The sequence below is a fragment of the Camelina sativa genome, chromosome 18, assembly GCF_030686135.1.
Source record: "Camelina sativa cultivar CO46 ecotype springtype chromosome 18, ASM3068613v1".
Taxonomy (NCBI): domain Eukaryota; kingdom Viridiplantae; phylum Streptophyta; class Magnoliopsida; order Brassicales; family Brassicaceae; genus Camelina; species Camelina sativa.
Genome location: NC_141897.1, coordinates 9,184,911 through 9,201,131, shown reverse-complemented (window position 1 = coordinate 9,201,131; position 16,221 = coordinate 9,184,911). Strand labels below are relative to the sequence as shown.

Sequence of the window (16,221 nt, the reverse complement as noted above, 5' to 3'; positions counted from 1 at the left end):
AATACCTTTTCGGAAAGCCCCAAGAGTGTTTCCGGCAAGGCAATGGGTCTTCGTCCCATTGGACCATTCTGGAGGCCGAATTTTGACGTTTAAAAGTGTTTCGGATGTTTTTTTGTGATCGCGACACAATTAGCTACGAGTACAAGATTATGTTCGGATATGGTTATCTCTTGTTTTTCGCGGTTCGAAGCACGTCCAAGGTGAATAAACGGGTCCACATATCAAGTGGGACCCACATTGAATGATCCCTTGAGTTTTCAAAAAACGATATATGCGATTGCATGATATATACTAACGGATGCGATCATACCAGCACTAATGCACCGGATCCCATCAGAACTCCGCAGTTAAGCGTGCTTGGGCGAGAGTAGTACCTTTTCGGAAAGCCCCAAGAGTGTTTCTGGCAAGGCAATGGGTCTTCGTACCATTGGACCATTCTGGAGGCCGAATTTTGACGTTTAAAAGTGTTTCGGATGTTTTTTTGTGATCGCGCCACAATTAGCTACGAGTACAAAATTATGTTCGGATATGGTTATCTCTTGTTTTTCACGGTTCGAAGCACATCCAAGGTGAATAAACCGGTCCACATATCAAGTGGGACCCACAATGAATGATCCCTTGAGTTTTCAAAAAACGATATATGCGATTGCATGATATATTCAAACGGATGCGATCATACCAGCACTAATGCACCGTATCCCATCAGAACTCCGCAGTTAAGCGTGCTTGGGCGAGAGTAGTACTAGGATGGGTGACCTCCCGGGAAGTCCTCGTGTTGCATCACTCCCTCTTTTTTTTTTTTTTTTTTTTGGTTGTTGCGTAAGCCTATATAGTACAAACATAACGTCGTAACTTTTACATCGTGAGGAACCACGCGACCCATAATACCTTTTCGGAAAGCCCCAAGAGTGTTTCCGGCAAGGCAATGGGTCTTCGTCCCATTGGACCATTCTGGAGGCCGAATTTTGACGTTTAAAAGTGTTTCGGATGTTTTTTTGTGATCGCGACACAATTAGCTACGAGTACAAGATTATGTTCGGATATGGTTATCTCTTGTTTTTCGCGGTTCGAAGCACGTCCAAGGTGAATAAACCGGTCCACATATCAAGTGGGACCCACATTGAATGATCCCTTGAGTTTTCAAAAAACGATATATGCGATTGCATGATATATACTAACGGATGCGATCATACCAGCACTAATGCACCGGATCCCATCAGAACAACGCAGTTAAGCGTGCTTGGGCGAGAGTAGTACTAGGATGGGTGACCTCCCGGGAAGTCCTCGTGTTGCATCCCTCCCTCTTTTTTTTTTTTTGGTTGTTGCGTAAGCCTATATAGTCCAAACATAACGTCGTAACTTTTACATCGTGAGGAACCACGCGACCCATAATACCTTTTCGGAAAGCCCCAAGAGTGTTTCCGGCAAGGCAATGGGTCTTCGTCCCATTGGACCATTCTGGAGGCCGAATTTTGACGTTTAAAAGTGTTTCGGATGTTTTTTTGTGATCGCGACACAATTAGCTACGAGTACAAAATTATGTTCGGATATGGTTATCTCTTGTTTTTCGCGGTTCGAAGCACGTCCAAGGTGAATAAACCGGTCCACATATCAAGTGGGACCCACATTGAATGATCCCTTGAGTTTTCAGAAAACGATATATGCGATTGCATGATATATACTAACGGATGCGATCATACCAGCACTAATGCACCGGATCCCATCAGAACAACGCAGTTAAGCGTGCTTGGGCGAGAGTAGTACTAGGATGAGTGACCTCCCGGGAAGTCCTCGTGTTGCATCCCTCCCTCTTTTTTTTTTTTTTTTTTTTGGTTGTTGCGTAAGCCTATATAGTACAAACATAACGTCGTAACTTTTACATCGTGAGGAACCACGCAACCCATAATACCTTTTCGGAAAGCCCCAAGAGTGTTTCCGGCAAGGCAATGGGTCTTCGTCCTATTGGACCATTCTGGAGGCCGAATTTTGACGTTTAAAAGTGTTTCGGATGTTTTTTTGTGATCGCGACACAATTAGCTACGAGTACAAGATTATGTTCGGATATGGTTATCTCTTGTTTTTCGCGGTTCGAAGCACGTCCAAGGTGAATAAACCGGTCCACATATCAAGTGGGACCCACATTGAATGAACCCTTGAGTTTTCAAAAAACGATATATGCGATTGCATGATATATACTAACGGATGCGATCATACCAGCACTAATGCACCGGATCCCATCAGAACAACGCAGTTAAGCGTGCTTGGGCGAGAGTAGTACTAGGATGGGTGACCTCCCGGGAAGTCCTCGTGTTGCATCCCTCCCTCTTTTTTTTTTTTGGTTGTTGCGTAAGCCTATATAGTCCAAACATAACGTCGTAACTTTTACATCGTGAGGAACCACGCGACCCATAATACCTTTTCGGAAAGCCCCAAGAGTGTTTCCGGCAAGGCAATGGGTCTTCGTCCCATTGGACCATTCTGGAGGCCGAATTTTGACGTTTAAAAGTGTTTCGGATGTTTTTTTGTGATCGCGACACAATTAGCTACGAGTACAAAATTATGTTCGGATATGGTTATCTCTTGTTTTTCGCGGTTCGAAGCACGTCCAAGGTGAATAAACCGGTCCACATATCAAGTGGGACCCACATTGAATGATCCCTTGAGTTTTCAGAAAACGATATATGCGATTGCATGATATATACTAACGGATGCGATCATACCAGCACTAATGCACCGGATCCCATCAGAACAACGCAGTTAAGCGTGCTTGGGCGAGAGTAGTACTAGGATGAGTGACCTCCCGGGAAGTCCTCGTGTTGCATCCCTCCCTCTTTTTTTTTTTTTTTTTTTTGGTTGTTGCGTAAGCCTATATAGTACAAACATAACGTCGTAACTTTTACATCGTGAGGAACCACGCAACCCATAATACCTTTTCGGAAAGCCCCAAGAGTGTTTCCGGCAAGGCAATGGGTCTTCGTCCCATTGGACCATTCTGGAGGCCGAATTTTGACGTTTAAAAGTGTTTCGGATGTTTTTTTGTGATCGCGACACAATTAGCTACGAGTACAAGATTATGTTCGGATATGGTTATCTCTTGTTTTTCGCGGTTCGAAGCACGTCCAAGGTGAATAAACCGGTCCACATATCAAGTGGGACCCACATTGAATGAACCCTTGAGTTTTCAAAAAACGATATATGCGATTGCATGATATATACTAACGGATGCGATCATACCAGCACTAATGCACCGGATCCCATCAGAACAACGCAGTTAAGCGTGCGTGGGCGAGAGTAGTACTAGGATGGGTGACCTCCCGGGAAGTCCTCGTGTTGCATCCCTCCCTCTTTTTTTTTTTTGGTTGTTGCGTAAGCCTATATAGTCCAAACATAACGTCGTAACTTTTACATCGTGAGGAACCACGCGACCCATAATACCTTTTCGGAAAGCCCCAAGAGTGTTTCCGGCAAGGCAATGGGTCTTCGTCCCATTGGACCATTCTGGAGGCCGAATTTTGACGTTTAAAAGTGTTTCGGATGTTTTTTTGTGATCGCGACACAATTAGCTACGAGTACAAAATTATGTTCGGATATGGTTATCTCTTGTTTTTCGCGGTTCGAAGCACGTCCAAGGTGAATAAACCGGTCCACATATCAAGTGGGACCCACATTGAATGATCCCTTGAGTTTTCAAAAAACGATATATGCGATTGCATGATATATACTAACGGATGCGATCATACCAGCACTAATGCACCGGATCCCATCAGAACAACGCAGTTAAGCGTGCTTGGGCGAGAGTAGTACTAGGATGAGTGACCTCCCGGGAAGTCCTCGTGTTGCATCCCTCCCTCTTTTTTTTTTTTTTTTTTTTGGTTGTTGCGTAAGCCTATATAGTACAAACATAACGTCGTAACTTTTACATCGTGAGGAACCACGCGACCCATAATACCTTTTCGGAAAGCCCCAAGAGTGTTTCCGGCAAGGCAATGGGTCTTCGTACCATTGGACCATTCTGGAGGCCGAATTTTGACGTTTAAAAGTGTTTCGGATGTTTTTTTGTGATCGCGAGACAATTAGCTACGAGTACAAGATTATGTTCGGATATGGTTATCTCTTGTTTTTCGCGGTTCGAAGCACGTCCAAGGTGAATAAACCGGTCCACATATCAAGTGGGACCCACATTGAATGATCCCTTGAGTTTTCAAAAAACGATATATGCGATTGCATGATTTATACTAACGGATGCGATCATACCAGCACTAATGCACCGTATCCCATCAGAACTCCGCAGTTAAGCGTGCTTGGGCGAGAGTAGTACTAGGATGGGTGACCTCCCGGGAAGTCCTCGTGTTGCATCCCTCCCTCTTTTTTTTTTTTGGTTGTTGCGTAAGCCTATATAGTCCAAACATAACGTCGTAACTTTTACATCGTGAGGAACCACGCGACCCATAATACCTTTTCGGAAAGCCCCAAGAGTGTTTCCGGCAAGGCAATGGGTCTTCGTCCCATTGGACCATTCTGGAGGCCTAATTTTGACGTTTAAAAGTGTTTCGGATGTTTTTTTGTGATCGCGACACAATTAGCTACGAGTACAAAATTATGTTCGGATATGGTTATCTCTTGTTTTTCGCGGTTCGAAGCACGTCCAAGGTGAATAAACCGGTCCACATATCAAGTGGGACCCACATTGAATGATCCCTTGAGTTTTCAAAAAACGATATATGCGATTGCATGATATATACTAACGGATGCGATCATACCAGCACTAATGCACCAGATCCCATCAGAACAACGCAGTTAAGCGTGCTTGGGCGAGAGTAGTACTAGGATGAGTGACCTCCCGGGAAGTCCTCGTGTTGCATCCCTCCCTCTTTTTTTTTTTTTTTTTTTTGGTTGTTGCGTAAGCCTATATAGTACAAACATAACGTCGTAACTTTTACATCGTGAGGAACCACGCGACCCATAATACCTTTTCGGAAAGCCCCAAGAGTGTTTCCGGCAAGGCAATGGGTCTTCGTCCCATTGGACCATTCTGGAGGCCGAATTTTGACGTTTAAAAGTGTTTCGGATGTTTTTTTGTGATCGCGACACAATTAGCTACGAGTACAAGATTATGTTCGGATATGGTTATCTCTTGTTTTTCGCGGTTCGAAGCACGTCCAAGGTGAATAAACCGGTCCACATATCAAGTGGGACCCACATTGAATGATCCTTTGAGTTTTCAAAAAACGATATATGCGATTGCATGATATATACTAACGGATGCGATCATACCAGCACTAATGCACCGGATCCCATCAGAACAACGCAGTTAAGCGTGCTTGGGCGAGAGTAGTACTAGGATGGGTGACCTCCCGGGAAGTCCTCGTGTTGCATCCCTCCCTCTTTTTTTTTTTTGGTTGTTGCGTAAGCCTATATAGTCCAAACATAACGTCGTAACTTTTACATCGTGAGGAACCACGCGACCCATAATACCTTTTCGGAAAGCCCCAAGAGTGTTTCCGGCAAGGCAATGGGTCTTCGTCCCATTGGACCATTCTGGAGGCCGAATTTTGACGTTTAAAAGTGTTTCGGATGTTTTTTTGTGATCGCGACACAATTAGCTACGAGTACAAGATTATGTTCGGATATGGTTATCTCTTGTTTTTCGCGGTTCGAAGCACGTCCAAGGTGAATAAACCGGTCCACATATCAAGTGGGACCCACATTGAATGATCCCTTGAGTTTTCAAAAAACGATATATGCGATTGCATGATATATACTAACGGATGCGATCATACCAGCACTAATGCACCGGATCCCATCAGAACAACGCAGTTAAGCGTGCTTGGGCGAGAGTAGTACTAGGATGGGTGACCTCCTGGGAAGTCCTCGTGTTGCATCCCTCCCTCTTTTTTTTTTTTGGTTGTTGCGTAAGCCTATATAGTACAAACATAACATCGTAACTTTTACATCGTGAGGAACCACGCGACCCATAATACCTTTTCGGAAAGCCCCAAGAGTGTTTCCGGCAAGGCAATGGGTCTTCGTCCCATTGGACCATTCTGGAGGCCGAATTTTGACGTTTAAAAGTGTTTCGGATGTTTTTTTGTGATCGCGACACAATTAGCTACGAGTACAAGATTATGTTCGGATATGGTTATCTCTTGTTTTTCGCGGTTCGAAGCACGTCCAAGGTGAATAAACCGGTCCACATATCAAGTGGGACCCACATTGAATGATCCCTTGAGTTTTCAAAAAACGATATATGCGATTGCATGATATATACTAACGGATGCGATCATACCAGCACTAATGCACCGGATCCCATCAGAACAACGCAGTTAAGCGTGCTTGGGCGAGAGTAGTACTAGGATGAGTGACCTCCCGGGAAGTCCTCGTGTTGCATCCCTCCCTCTTTTTTTTTTTTTTTTTTTGGTTGTTGCGTAAGCCTATATAGTACAAACATAACGTCGTAACTTTTACATCGTGAGGAACCACGCGACCCATAATACCTTTTCGGAAAGCCCCAAGAGTGTTTCCGGCAAGGCAATGGGTCTTGGTGCCATTGGACCATTCTGGAGGCCGAATTTTGACGTTTAAAAGTGTTTCGGATGTTTTTTTGTGATCGCGACACAATTAGCTACGAGTACAAGATTATGTTCGGATATGGTTATCTCTTGTTTTTCGCGGTTCGAAGCACGTCCAAGGTGAATAAACCGGTCCACATATCAAGTGGGACCCACATTGAATGATCCCTTGAGTTTTCAAAAAACGATATATGCGATTGCATGATTTATACTAACGGATGCGATCATACCAGCACTAATGCACCGTATCCCATCAGAACTCCGCAGGTAAGCGTGCTTGGGCGAGAGTAGTACTAGGATGGGTGACCTCCCGGGAAGTCCTCGTGTTGCATCCCTCCCTCTTTTTTTTTTTTTTTTTTTTTGGTTGTTGCGTAAGCCTATATAGTACAAACATAACGTCGTAACTTTTACATCGTGAGGAACCACGCGACCCATAATACCTTTTCGGAAAGCCCCAAGAGTGTTTCCGGCAAGGCAATGGGTCTTCGTCCCATTGGACCATTCTAGAGGCCGAATTTTGACGTTTAAAAGTGTTTCAGATGTTTTTTTGTGATCGCGACACAATTAGCTACGAGTACAAGATTATGTTCGGATATGGTTATCTCTTGTTTTTCGCGGTTCGAAGCACGTCCAAGGTGAATAAACCGGTCCACATATCAAGTGGGACCCACATTGAATGATCCCTTGAGTTTTCAAAAAACGATATATGCGATTGCATGATATATACTAACGGATGCGATCATACCAGCACTAATGCACCGGATCCCATCAGAACAACGCAGTTAAGCGTGCTTGGGCGAGAGTAGTACTAGGATGGGTGACCTCCTGGGAAGTCCTCGTGTTGCATCCCTCCCTCTTTTTTTTTTTTGGTTGTTGCGTAAGCCTATATAGTCCAAACATAACGTCGTAACTTTTACATCGTGAGGAACCACGCGACCCATAATACCTTTTCGGAAAGCCCCAAGAGTGTTTCCGGCAAGGCAATGGGTCTTCGTCCCATTGGACCATTCTGGAGGCCGAATTTTGACGTTTAAAAGTGTTTCGGATGTTTTTTTGTGATCGCGACACAATTAGCTACGAGTACAAAATTATGTTCGGATATGGTTATCTCTTGTTTTTCGCGGTTCGAAGCACGTCCAAGGTGAATAAACGGGTCCACATATCAAGTGGGACCCACATTGAATGATCCCTTGAGTTTTCAAAAAACGATATATGCGATTGCATGATATATACTAACGGATGCGATCATACCAGCACTAATGCACCGGATCCCATCAGAACAACGCAGTTAAGCGTGCTTGGGCGAGAGTAGTACTAGGATGAGTGACCTCCCGGGAAGTCCTCGTGTTGCATCCCTCCCTCTTTTTTTTTTTTTTTTTTTTGGTTGTTGCGTAAGCCTATATAGTACAAACATAACGTCGTAACTTTTACATCGTGAGGAACCACGCGACCCATAATACCTTTTCGGAAAGCCCCAAGAGTGTTTCCGGCAAGGCAATGGGTCTTGGTGCCATTGGACCATTCTGGAGGCCGAAATTTGACGTTTAAAAGTGTTTCGGATGTTTTTTTGTGATCGCGACACAATTAGCTACGAGTACAAGATTATGTTCGGATATGGTTATCTCTTGTTTTTCGCGGTTCGAAGCACGTCCAAGGTGAATAAACCGGTCCACATATCAAGTGGGACCCACATTGAATGATCCCTTGAGTTTTCAAAAAACGATATATGCGATTGCATGATATATACTAACGGATGCGATCATACCAGCACTAATGCACCGGATCCCATCAGAACAACGCAGTTAAGCGTGCTTGGGCGAGAGTAGTACTAGGATGGGTGACCTCCCGGGAAGTCCTCGTGTTGCATCCCTCCCTCTTTTTTTTTTTTGGTTGTTGCGTAAGCCTATATAGTCCAAACATAACGTCGTAACTTTTACATCGTGAGGAACCACGCGACCCATAATACCTTCTCGGAAAGCCCCAAGAGTGTTTCCGGCAAGGCAATGGGTCTTCGTCCCATTGGACCATTCTGGAGGCCGAATTTTGACGTTTAAAAGTGTTTCGGATGTTTTTTTGTGATCGCGACACAATTAGCTACGAGTACAAGATTATGTTCGGATATGGTTATCTCTTGTTTTTCGCGGTTCGAAGCACGTCCAAGGTGAATAAACCGGTCCACATATCAAGTGGGACCCACATTGAATGATCCCTTGAGTTTTCAAAAAACAATATATGCGATTGCATGATATATACTAACGGATGCGATCATACCAGCACTAATGCACCGGATCCCATCAGAACAACGCAGTTAAGCGTGCTTGGGCGAGAGTAGTACTAGGATGGGTGACCTCCTGGGAAGTCCTCGTGTTGCATCCCTCCCTCTTTTTTTTTTTTGGTTGTTGCGTAAGCCTATATAGTACAAACATAACGTCGTAACTTTTACATCGTGAGGAACCACGCGACCCATAATACCTTTTCGGAAAGCCCCAAGAGTGTTTCCGGCAAGGCAATGGGTCTTGGTGCCATTGGACCATTCTGGAGGCCGAAATTTGACGTTTAAAAGTGTTTCGGATGTTTTTTTGTGATCGCGACACAATTAGCTACGAGTACAAGATTATGTTCGGATATGGTTATCTCTTGTTTTTCGCGGTTCGACGCACGTCCAAGGTGAATAAACCGGTCCACATATCAAGTGGGACCCACATTGAATGATCCCTTGAGTTTTCAAAAAACGATATATGCGATTGCATGATATATACTAACGGATGCGATCATACCAGCACTAATGCACCGGATCCCATCAGAACAACGCAGTTAAGCGTGCTTGGGCGAGAGTAGTACTAGGATGGGTGACCTCCCGGGAAGTCCTCGTGTTGCATCCCTCCCTCTTTTTTTTTTTTGGTTGTTGCGTAAGCCTATATAGTCCAAACATAACGTCGTAACTTTTACATCGTGAGGAACCACGCGACCCATAATACCTTTTCGGAAAGCCCCAAGAGTGTTTCCGGCAAGGCAATTGGTCTTCGTCCCATTGGACCATTCTGGAGGCCGAATTTTGACGTTTAAAAGTGTTTCGGATGTTTTTTTGTGATCGCGACACAATTAGCTACGAGTACAAGATTATGTTCGGATATGGTTATCTCTTGTTTTTCGCGGTTCGAAGCACGTCCAAGGTGAATAAACCGGTCCACATATCAAGTGGGACCCACATTGAATGATCCCTTGAGTTTTCAACAAACAATATATGCGATTGCATGATATATACTAACGGATGCGATCATACCAGCACTAATGCACCGGATCCCATCAGAACAACGCAGTTAAGCGTGCTTGGGCGAGAGTAGTACTAGGATGGGTGACCTCCTGGGAAGTCCTCGTGTTGCATCCCTCCCTCTTTTTTTTTTTTGGTTGTTGCGTAAGCCTATATAGTACAAACATAACGTCGTAACTTTTACATCGTGAGGAACCACGCGACCCATAATACCTTTTCGGAAAGCCCCAAGAGTGTTTCCGGCAAGGCAATGGGTCTTCGTCCCATTGGACCATTCTGGAGGCCGAATTTTGACGTTTAAAAGTGTTTCGGATGTTTTTTTGTGATCGCGACACAATTAGCTACGAGTACAAGATTATGTTCGGATATGGTTATCTCTTGTTTTTCGCGGTTCGAAGCACGTCCAAGGTGAATAAACCGGTCCACATATCAAGTGGGACCCACATTGAATGATCCCTTGAGTTTTCAAAAAACGATATATGCGATTGCATGATATATACTAACGGATGCGATCATACCAGCACTAATGCACCGGATCCCATCAGAACAACGCAGTTAAGCGTGCTTGGGCGAGAGTAGTACTAGGATGAGTGACCTCCCGGGAAGTCCTCGTGTTGCATCCCTCCCTCTTTTTTTTTTTTTTTTTTTTGGTTGTTGCGTAAGCCTATATAGTACAAACATAACGTCGTAACTTTTACATCGTGAGGAACCACGCGACCCATAATACCTTTTCGGAAAGCCCCAAGAGTGTTTCCGGCAAGGCAATGGGTCTTCGTACCATTGGACCATTCTGGAGGCCGAATTTTGACGTTTAAAAGTGTTTCAGATGTTTTTTTGTGATCGCGACACAATTAGCTACGAGTACAAGATTATGTTCGGATATGGTTATCTCTTGTTTTTCGCGGTTCGAAGCACGTCCAAGGTGAATAAACCGGTCCACATATCAAGTGGGACCCACATTGAATGATCCCTTGAGTTTTCAAAAAACGATATATGCGATTGCATGATATATACTAACGGATGCGATCATACCAGCACTAATGCACCGGATCCCATCAGAACAACGCAGTTAAGCGTGCTTGGGCGAGAGTAGTACTAGGATGGGTGACCTCCCGGGAAGTCCTCGTGTTGCATCCCTCCCTCTTTTTTTTTTTTGGTTGTTGCGTAAGCCTATATAGTCCAAACATAACGTCGTAACTTTTACATCGTGAGGAACCACGCGACCCATAATACCTTTTCGGAAAGCCCCAAGAGTGTTTCCGGCAAGGCAATGGGTCTTCGTCCCATTGGACCATTCTGGAGGCCGAATTTTGACGTTTAAAAGTGTTTCGGATGTTTTTTTGTGATCGCGACACAATTAGCTACGAGTACAAAATTATGTTCGGATATGGTTATCTCTTGTTTTTCGCGGTTCGAAGCACGTCCAAGGTGAATAAACCGGTCCACATATCAAGTGGGACCCACATTGAATGATCCCTTGAGTTTTCAAAAAACGATATATGCGATTGCATGATATATACTAACGGATGCGATCATACCAGCACTAATGCACCGGATCCCATCAGAACAACGCAGTTAAGCGTGCTTGGGCGAGAGTAGTACTAGGATGAGTGACCTCCCGGGAAGTCCTCGTGTTGCATCCCTCCCTCTTTTTTTTTTTTTTTTTTTTGGTTGTTGCGTAAGCCTATATAGTACAAACATAACGTCGTAACTTTTACATCGTGAGGAACCACGCGACCCATAATACCTTTTCGGAAAGCCCCAAGAGTGTTTCCGGCAAGGCAATGGGTCTTGGTGCCATTGGACCATTCTGGAGGCCGAAATTTGACGTTTAAAAGTGTTTCGGATGTTTTTTTGTGATCGCGACACAATTAGCTACGAGTACAAGATTATGTTCGGATATGGTTATCTCTTGTTTTTCGCGGTTCGAAGCACGTCCAAGGTGAATAAACCGGTCCACATATCAAGTGGGACCCACATTGAATGATCCCTTGAGTTTTCAAAAAACGATATATGCGATTGCATGATATATACTAACGGATGCGATCATACCAGCACTAATGCACCGGATCCCATCAGAACAACGCAGTTAAGCGTGCTTGGGCGAGAGTAGTACTAGGATGGGTGACCTCCCGGGAAGTCCTCGTGTTGCATCCCTCCCTCTTTTTTTTTTTTTTTTTTTTGGTTGTTGCGTAAGCCTATATAGTCCAAACATAACGTCGTAACTTTTACATCGTGAGGAACCACGCGACCCATAATACCTTTTCGGAAAGCCCCAAGAGTGTTTCCGGCAAGGCAATGGGTCTTCGTCCCATTGGACCATTCTGGAGGCCGAATTTTGACGTTTAAAAGTGTTTCGGATGTTTTTTTGTGATCGCGACACAATTAGCTACGAGTACAAAATTATGTTCGGATATGGTTATCTCTTGTTTTTCGCGGTTCGAAGCACGTCCAAGGTGAATAAACCGGTCCACATATCAAGTGGGACCCACATTGAATGATCCCTTGAGTTTTCAAAAAACGATATATGCGATTGCATGATATATACTAACGGATGCGATCATACCAGCACTAATGCACCGGATCCCATCAGAACAACGCAGTTAAGCGTGCTTGGGCGAGAGTAGTACTAGGATGAGTGACCTCCCGGGAAGTCCTCGTGTTGCATCCCTCCCTCTTTTTTTTTTTTTTTTTTTTGGTTGTTGCGTAAGCCTATATAGTACAAACATAACGTCGTAACTTTTACATCGTGAGGAACCACGCGACCCATAATACCTTTTCGGAAAGCCCCAAGAGTGTTTCCGGCAAGGCAATGGGTCTTCGTACCATTGGACCATTCTGGAGGCCGAATTTTGACGTTTAAAAGTGTTTCAGATGTTTTTTTGTGATCGCGACACAATTAGCTACGAGTACAAGATTATGTTCGGATATGGTTATCTCTTGTTTTTCGCGGTTCGAAGCACGTCCAAGGTGAATAAACCGGTCCACATATCAAGTGGGACCCACATTGAATGATCCCTTGAGTTTTCAAAAAACGATATATGCGATTGCATGATATATACTAACGGATGCGATCATACCAGCACTAATGCACCGGATCCCATCAGAACAACGCAGTTAAGCGTGCTTGGGCGAGAGTAGTACTAGGATGGGTGACCTCCCGGGAAGTCCTCGTGTTGCATCCCTCCCTCTTTTTTTTTTTTGGTTGTTGCGTAAGCCTATATAGTCCAAACATAACGGCGTAACTTTTACATCGTGAGGAACCACGCGACCCATAATACCTTTTCGGAAAGCCCCAAGAGTGTTTCCGGCAAGGCAATGGGTCTTCGTCCCATTGGACCATTCTGGAGGCCGAATTTTGACGTTTAAAAGTGTTTCGGATGTTTTTTTGTGATCGCGACACAATTAGCTACGAGTACAAAATTATGTTCGGATATGGTTATCTCTTGTTTTTCGCGGTTCGAAGCACGTCCAAGGTGAATAAACCGGTCCACATATCAAGTGGGACCCACATTGAATGATCCCTTGAGTTTTCAAAAAACGATATATGCGATTGCATGATATATACTAACGGATGCGATCATACCAGCACTAATGCACCGGATCCCATCAGAACAACGCAGTTAAGCGTGCTTGGGCGAGAGTAGTACTAGGATGAGTGACCTCCCGGGAAGTCCTCGTGTTGCATCCCTCCCTCTTTTTTTTTTTTTTTTTTTTGGTTGTTGCGTAAGCCTATATAGTACAAACATAACGTCGTAACTTTTACATCGTGAGGAACCACGCGACCCATAATACCTTTTCGGAAAGCCCCAAGAGTGTTTCCGGCAAGGCAATGGGTCTTCGTCCCATTGGACCATTCTGGAGGCCGAATTTTGACGTTTAAAAGTGTTTCGGATGTTTTTTTGTGATCGCGACACAATTAGCTACGAGTACAAAATTATGTTCGGATATGGTTATCTCTTGTTTTTCGCGGTTCGAAGCACGTCCAAGGTGAATAAACCGGTCCACATATCAAGTGGGACCCACATTGAATGATCCCTTGAGTTTTCAAAAAACGATATATGCGATTGCATGATATATACTAACGGATGCGATCATACCAGCACTAATGCACCGGATCCCATCAGAACAACGCAGTTAAGCGTGCTTGGGCGAGAGTAGTACTAGGATGAGTGACCTCCCGGGAAGTCCTCGTGTTGCATCCCTCCCTCTTTTTTTTTTTTTTTTTTTTGGTTGTTGCGTAAGCCTATATAGTACAAACATAACGTCGTAACTTTTACATCGTGAGGAACCACGCGACCCATAATACCTTTTCGGAAAGCCCCAAGAGTGTTTCCGGCAAGGCAATGGGTCTTCGTGCCATTGGACCATTCTGGAGGCCGAATTTTGACGTTTAAAAGTGTTTCGGATGTTTTTTTGTGATCGCGACACAATTAGCTACGAGTACAAGATTATGTTCGGATATGGTTATCTCTTGTTTTTCGCGGTTCGAAGCACGTCCAAGGTGAATAAACCGGTCCACATATCAAGTGGGACCCACATTGAATGATCCCTTGAGTTTTCAAAAAACGATATATGCGATTGCATGATTTATACTAACGGATGCGATCATACCAGCACTAATGCACCGTATCCCATCAGAACTCCGCAGTTAAGCGTGCTTGGGCGAGAGTAGTACTAGGATGGGTGACCTCCCGGGAAGTCCTCGTGTTGCATCCCTCCCTCTTTTTTTTTTTTTTTTTTTTGGTTGTTGCGTAAGCCTATATAGTACAAACATAACGTCGTAACTTTTACATCGTGAGGAACCACGCAACCCATAATACCTTTTCGGAAAGCCCCAAGAGTGTTTCCGGCAAGGCAATGGGTCTTCGTCCCATTGGACCATTCTGGAGGCCGAATTTTGACGTTTAAAAGTGTTTCGGATGTTTTTTTGTGATCGCGACACAATTAGCTACGAGTACAAGATTATGTTCGGATATGGTTATCTCTTGTTTTTCGCGGTTCGAAGCACGTCCAAGGTGAATAAACCGGTCCACATATCAAGTGGGACCCACATTGAATGATCCCTTGAGTTTTCAAAAAACGATATATGCGATTGCATGATATATACTAACGGATGCGATCATACCAGCACTAATGCACCGGATCCCATCAGAACAACGCAGTTAAGCGTGCTTGGGCGAGAGTAGTACTAGGATGGGTGACCTCCCGGGAAGTCCTCGTGTTGCATCCCTCCCTCTTTTTTTTTTTTGGTTGTTGCGTAAGCCTATATAGTACAAACATAACGTCGTAACTTTTACATCGTGAGGAACCACGCGACCCATAATACCTTTTCGGAAAGCCCCAAGAGTGTTTCCGGCAAGGGAATGGGTCTTCGTCCCATTGGACCATTCTGGAGGCCGAATTTTGACGTTTAAAAGTGTTTCGGATGTTTTTTTGTGATCGCGACACAATTAGCTACGAGTACAAGATTATGTTCGGATATGGTTATCTCTTGTTTTTCGCGGTTCGAAGCACGTCCAAGGTGAATAAACCGGTCCACATATCAAGTGGGACCCACATTGAATGATCCCTTGAGTTTTCAAAAAACGATATATGCGATTGCATGATATATACTAACGGATGCGATCATACCAGCACTAATGCACCGGATCCCATCAGAACAACGCAGTTAAGCGTGCTTGGGCGAGAGTAGTACTAGGATGGGTGACCTCCCGGGAAGTCCTAGTGTTGCATCCCTCCCTCTTTTTTTTTTTGGTTGTTGCGTAAGCCTATATAGTCCAAACATAACGTCGTAACTTTTACATCGTGAGGAACCACGCGACCCATAATACCTTTTCGGAAAGCCCCAAGAGTGTTTCCGGCAAGGCAATGGGTCTTCGTCCCATTGGACCATTCTGGAGGCCGAATTTTGACGTTTAAAAGTGTTTCGGATGTTTTTTTGTGATCGCGACACAATTAGCTACGAGTACAAAATTATGTTCGGATATGGTTATCTCTTGTTTTTCGCGGTTCGAAGCACGTCCAAGGTGAATAAACCGGTCCACATATCAAGTGGGACCCACATTGAATGATCCCTTGAGTTTTCAAAAAACGATATATGCGATTGCATGATATATACTAACGGATGCGATCATACCAGCACTAATGCACCGGATCCCATCAGAACAACGCAGTTAAGCGTGCTTGGGCGAGAGTAGTACTAGGATGAGTGACCTCCCGGGAAGTCCTCGTGTTGCATCCCTCCCTCTTTTTTTTTTTTTTTTTTTTGGTTGTTGCGTAAGCCTATATAGTACAAACATAACGTCGTAACTTTTACATCGTGAGGAACCACGCGACCCATAATACCTTTTCGGAAAGCCCCAAGAGTGTTTCCGGCAA

General features: G+C 44.3%; 17 non-coding genes and 14 pseudogenes across 17 annotated transcripts; all 31 read left to right on the top strand.

Annotated features, from left to right (window-relative positions):
- The first annotated feature begins 665 nt into the window (after positions 1-665).
- LOC147922366 (5S ribosomal RNA) lies at positions 666-784 on the top strand. The gene has a single exon (XR_015590298.1). It is a non-coding gene; the product is annotated as a 5S ribosomal RNA (ribosomal RNA).
- A 395-nt stretch (positions 785-1,179) lies between these two features.
- Positions 1,180-1,298, top strand: LOC147922365 (5S ribosomal RNA). The gene has a single exon (XR_015589672.1). It is a non-coding gene; the product is annotated as a 5S ribosomal RNA (ribosomal RNA).
- Positions 1,299-1,686: 388 nt separating this feature from the next.
- On the top strand, positions 1,687-1,805 carry LOC147922364 (5S ribosomal RNA; annotated as a pseudogene).
- A 395-nt stretch (positions 1,806-2,200) lies between these two features.
- Positions 2,201-2,319, top strand: LOC147922363 (5S ribosomal RNA). Its single transcript, XR_015589671.1, has one exon. It is a non-coding gene; the product is annotated as a 5S ribosomal RNA (ribosomal RNA).
- A 387-nt stretch (positions 2,320-2,706) lies between these two features.
- On the top strand, positions 2,707-2,825 carry LOC147922362 (5S ribosomal RNA; annotated as a pseudogene).
- Positions 2,826-3,220: 395 nt separating this feature from the next.
- Positions 3,221-3,339, top strand: LOC147922361 (5S ribosomal RNA; annotated as a pseudogene).
- Positions 3,340-3,726: 387 nt separating this feature from the next.
- LOC147922360 (5S ribosomal RNA) lies at positions 3,727-3,845 on the top strand (annotated as a pseudogene).
- A 395-nt stretch (positions 3,846-4,240) lies between these two features.
- LOC147922359 (5S ribosomal RNA) lies at positions 4,241-4,359 on the top strand. Its single transcript, XR_015590204.1, has one exon. It is a non-coding gene; the product is annotated as a 5S ribosomal RNA (ribosomal RNA).
- A 387-nt stretch (positions 4,360-4,746) lies between these two features.
- On the top strand, positions 4,747-4,865 carry LOC147922358 (5S ribosomal RNA; annotated as a pseudogene).
- A 395-nt stretch (positions 4,866-5,260) lies between these two features.
- LOC147922357 (5S ribosomal RNA) lies at positions 5,261-5,379 on the top strand. The gene has a single exon (XR_015589670.1). It is a non-coding gene; the product is annotated as a 5S ribosomal RNA (ribosomal RNA).
- A 387-nt stretch (positions 5,380-5,766) lies between these two features.
- On the top strand, positions 5,767-5,885 carry LOC147922356 (5S ribosomal RNA). Its single transcript, XR_015590364.1, has one exon. It is a non-coding gene; the product is annotated as a 5S ribosomal RNA (ribosomal RNA).
- A 387-nt stretch (positions 5,886-6,272) lies between these two features.
- On the top strand, positions 6,273-6,391 carry LOC147922355 (5S ribosomal RNA; annotated as a pseudogene).
- Positions 6,392-6,785: 394 nt separating this feature from the next.
- On the top strand, positions 6,786-6,904 carry LOC147922354 (5S ribosomal RNA). Its single transcript, XR_015590295.1, has one exon. It is a non-coding gene; the product is annotated as a 5S ribosomal RNA (ribosomal RNA).
- Positions 6,905-7,300: 396 nt separating this feature from the next.
- On the top strand, positions 7,301-7,419 carry LOC147922353 (5S ribosomal RNA). The gene has a single exon (XR_015590362.1). It is a non-coding gene; the product is annotated as a 5S ribosomal RNA (ribosomal RNA).
- Positions 7,420-7,806: 387 nt separating this feature from the next.
- On the top strand, positions 7,807-7,925 carry LOC147922352 (5S ribosomal RNA; annotated as a pseudogene).
- A 395-nt stretch (positions 7,926-8,320) lies between these two features.
- Positions 8,321-8,439, top strand: LOC147922351 (5S ribosomal RNA). Its single transcript, XR_015589669.1, has one exon. It is a non-coding gene; the product is annotated as a 5S ribosomal RNA (ribosomal RNA).
- A 387-nt stretch (positions 8,440-8,826) lies between these two features.
- Positions 8,827-8,945, top strand: LOC147922350 (5S ribosomal RNA). The gene has a single exon (XR_015590361.1). It is a non-coding gene; the product is annotated as a 5S ribosomal RNA (ribosomal RNA).
- A 387-nt stretch (positions 8,946-9,332) lies between these two features.
- Positions 9,333-9,451, top strand: LOC147922349 (5S ribosomal RNA). Its single transcript, XR_015589668.1, has one exon. It is a non-coding gene; the product is annotated as a 5S ribosomal RNA (ribosomal RNA).
- A 387-nt stretch (positions 9,452-9,838) lies between these two features.
- On the top strand, positions 9,839-9,957 carry LOC147922348 (5S ribosomal RNA). The gene has a single exon (XR_015590360.1). It is a non-coding gene; the product is annotated as a 5S ribosomal RNA (ribosomal RNA).
- Positions 9,958-10,344: 387 nt separating this feature from the next.
- LOC147922347 (5S ribosomal RNA) lies at positions 10,345-10,463 on the top strand (annotated as a pseudogene).
- A 395-nt stretch (positions 10,464-10,858) lies between these two features.
- Positions 10,859-10,977, top strand: LOC147922346 (5S ribosomal RNA). Its single transcript, XR_015589666.1, has one exon. It is a non-coding gene; the product is annotated as a 5S ribosomal RNA (ribosomal RNA).
- A 387-nt stretch (positions 10,978-11,364) lies between these two features.
- LOC147922345 (5S ribosomal RNA) lies at positions 11,365-11,483 on the top strand (annotated as a pseudogene).
- Positions 11,484-11,878: 395 nt separating this feature from the next.
- On the top strand, positions 11,879-11,997 carry LOC147922344 (5S ribosomal RNA). Its single transcript, XR_015589665.1, has one exon. It is a non-coding gene; the product is annotated as a 5S ribosomal RNA (ribosomal RNA).
- Positions 11,998-12,392: 395 nt separating this feature from the next.
- Positions 12,393-12,511, top strand: LOC147922343 (5S ribosomal RNA; annotated as a pseudogene).
- A 395-nt stretch (positions 12,512-12,906) lies between these two features.
- LOC147922342 (5S ribosomal RNA) lies at positions 12,907-13,025 on the top strand. The gene has a single exon (XR_015589664.1). It is a non-coding gene; the product is annotated as a 5S ribosomal RNA (ribosomal RNA).
- A 387-nt stretch (positions 13,026-13,412) lies between these two features.
- LOC147922341 (5S ribosomal RNA) lies at positions 13,413-13,531 on the top strand (annotated as a pseudogene).
- A 395-nt stretch (positions 13,532-13,926) lies between these two features.
- Positions 13,927-14,045, top strand: LOC147922340 (5S ribosomal RNA; annotated as a pseudogene).
- A 395-nt stretch (positions 14,046-14,440) lies between these two features.
- Positions 14,441-14,559, top strand: LOC147922339 (5S ribosomal RNA). The gene has a single exon (XR_015590203.1). It is a non-coding gene; the product is annotated as a 5S ribosomal RNA (ribosomal RNA).
- A 395-nt stretch (positions 14,560-14,954) lies between these two features.
- LOC147922338 (5S ribosomal RNA) lies at positions 14,955-15,073 on the top strand. The gene has a single exon (XR_015589663.1). It is a non-coding gene; the product is annotated as a 5S ribosomal RNA (ribosomal RNA).
- A 387-nt stretch (positions 15,074-15,460) lies between these two features.
- LOC147922337 (5S ribosomal RNA) lies at positions 15,461-15,579 on the top strand (annotated as a pseudogene).
- Positions 15,580-15,965: 386 nt separating this feature from the next.
- LOC147922336 (5S ribosomal RNA) lies at positions 15,966-16,084 on the top strand (annotated as a pseudogene).
- The last annotated feature ends 137 nt before the right edge of the window (positions 16,085-16,221 follow it).